The 2,727-nt window shown below is 36.7% G+C and overlaps 2 non-coding genes and 1 pseudogene across 2 annotated transcripts; 2 read left to right on the top strand and 1 right to left on the bottom strand.

Annotated features, from left to right (window-relative positions):
• Positions 1–196: 196 nt before the first annotated feature.
• TRNAH-AUG lies at positions 197–275 on the top strand. The gene has a single exon. It is a non-coding gene; the product is annotated as a tRNA-His (tRNA).
• A 582-nt stretch (positions 276–857) lies between these two features.
• On the bottom strand, positions 858–929 carry TRNAN-GUU. The gene has a single exon. It is a non-coding gene; the product is annotated as a tRNA-Asn (tRNA).
• Positions 930–1,258: 329 nt separating this feature from the next.
• LOC107856628 lies at positions 1,259–2,478 on the top strand (annotated as a pseudogene).
• Positions 2,479–2,727: the final 249 nt, after the last annotated feature.

Raw genomic sequence — 2,727 nt, 5'->3', positions numbered from 1 at the left:
GAAAAAAAATGAAAAATCAAAAGGTCATTTTATTCAAAACCCTAATTGTGAAATCCCTTCTCTCCCACTTCACACCTCGGAGCGCACCCTTCTTATAGAGATAAATGCGCTTTTACATCATCTTAACCCGAAATGGCTGGAGAGAGAAAAGGTTCCTTTTTTTAGGGTACTCCAAGGAACATATCCAGTGGAGACGGGGTGGGTCCTGTAGCTCAAAGGATTAGAGCACGTGGCTATGAACCACGGTGTCGAGGGTTCGAATCCCTCCTCGCCCACAACCGGCCCAAAAGGGAAGTACCTTTCCCTCTAGGGGTAGGAAAATCATGATCGATATAGCGAACCAAAAGCTATGGAACTTGGGTGTGGGTCTTTTATCGAAAAGGAATGGCTTTTCTTTTTCTCTTTTTATTTATCGTGAATGGGGGAATCATTATACATAGTATGCCCGATCGGCATATTTTTTTGTTTTATGCCCCGTAACTCTTCCTCAGCTAGGCTTGGGCAGAATAGCAGAGCAAGTATTATTAGCATAACAAAAAATCCTTCCTCATCATTAATATCTTTGCTCGCGACAATTGTGACCTATCGGGAGAATCAATGACTGCATCTTGCAGTTCTAGTACATCTGAGACTTCTTAATTGGCTAGTTGTAAATAGCCCCACCCCAGGGCTATGGAACAAAGGATTATCTCGGACCTAGAGCAAGGTGTTGATGGTGATTTTCTAATCTCACAGAACAGAATGTGGTATGATGAGATAGAATGCAATAGAAATAAAGACAGGGAACGGGTTACCTACTATTAACGGGCAAAGTGAGCCCCTTTATTCTGAATTCTTTAATTCAGAATCAGTCAAATCTCCCCAAGTAGGATTTGAAACTACGACCAATTGGTTAATAGCCAGACACTCTACCACTGAGCTACTGAGGAATAATAGGAGATTCAATCTCATAGAGTTCAATGCCTATTCCCAACCCATGACCAATATGAGCTTGAAGCTTCCTTCATAACTCTCGGAACTTCTTTGTAGTGGCTCCCTTACATGCCTCATTTCAGAGGGAACCTCAAAGTGTCTCTATTTCATTATATTCCATCCATATCTCAATTCCATTCATTTAATATCCCTTTGGTCTCATTGACATAACAGATGTCGTTTCTAGTTTATCTTTTTCTATTTCTTTTTTATATATGGAAAGTGAAAAAATCATCATATAATAATCCAGAAATTACAATAGAATAGGAAATAAGGGAGGTTTGTGATGATTTTTCAATCTTTTCTACTAGGTAATCTAGTATCTTTATGCATGAAGATAATCAATTCAGTCATTGTAGTCGGACTCTATTATGGATTTCTGACCAGATTCTCCATAGGGCCCTCTTACCTCTTCCTTCTTCGAGCTCTGGTTATGGAAGAAGAAACTGAGAAGAAGGTATCAGCAACAACTGGTTTTATTACGGGATAGCTCATGATGTTTATATCAATCTATTATGTGCCTCTACATCTAACATTGGGTAGACCTCATACAATAACAGTCCTAGCTCTACCATATCTTTTGTTTCATTTCTTCTGGAACAATCACAAACACTTTTTTTATTATGGATCTACTACCAGAAATTCATTGCGTAATCTCAGCATTCAATATGTATTCCTGAATAATCTCATTTTTCAATTATTCAACCATTTCGTTTTACCAAGTTCAATGTTAGCCAGATTAGTCAACATTTATCTCTTTCGATGCAACAACAAGATCTTATTTGTAACAAGTGGTTTTGTTGGTTGGTTAATTGGTCACATTTTATTCATGAAATGGCTTGGATTGGTATTAGTCTGGATACGGAAAAATCATTCTATTATATCTAATAAGTACATTCGATCTAATAAGTACATTCGATCTAATAAGTACCTTGTGTTAGAATTGAGAAATTCTATGGCTTGGTTCTTTAGAATTCTCTTATTTATTACCTGTGTCTACTATTTAGGCAGAATAACCTCACCCATTCTTACTAAGAAACTGAAAGAAGCTAAGAAATTGAAAGAGGCCTCAACAATAGAAGAAAGGGAGGAAAGTGAGGAAGAAAGAGATGTAGAAACTGCTTCCGAAATGAAGGGGACTAAACAGGAACAAGAGGGAGCCACTGAAGAAGATCCTTATCCTTCTCCTTCCCTTTTTCACGAGAGATCCACTGAAGAAGATCCTTATCCTTCTCTTCCCCTTTTTCAAGAGGGATCCACTGAAGAAGATCTTTATCCTTCTCCTTCCCTTTTTTCGGAAGAAGGGTCGGATCTAGATAAAATCGATGAAATGGAAGAAATTCTAGTGAATGGAAAGGACAAAATAAAGGATAAATTCCACTCTCACCTTACAGAGAGAGGCTATAAAAATATTAATACTAGTAATTGTGAAATTTATGATAAAAAAGATTCTTATCTGAATTTGATTCAAAAATCAAAAAGTAGAAAAAAGTAAGTAATAAACTAATAAAAACACGGAAACATAAGTTAAATACAAGAAGAGATAAGAAGAGATGTGTCCGCCCCCTATATATTTGATATCTTCTCCTACAATGAAACTAATAACCCCAACCCCGTTAGTCATCCCATCAATTACTCGTTGATCAAAAAAATGAGTAAATTCAGCTAAGCTTCTTATCCCACCAACTAAGAATCTTGTATAAAAAGCATCTATGTAAGCATGATTATATGACCAATCATATATGCCATTTATAA

Source organism: Capsicum annuum, unplaced genomic scaffold (assembly GCF_002878395.1).
Source record: "Capsicum annuum cultivar UCD-10X-F1 unplaced genomic scaffold, UCD10Xv1.1 ctg62851, whole genome shotgun sequence".
NCBI lineage: Eukaryota > Viridiplantae > Streptophyta > Magnoliopsida > Solanales > Solanaceae > Capsicum > Capsicum annuum.
This window is presented reverse-complemented; position numbering and strand designations above follow the sequence as displayed.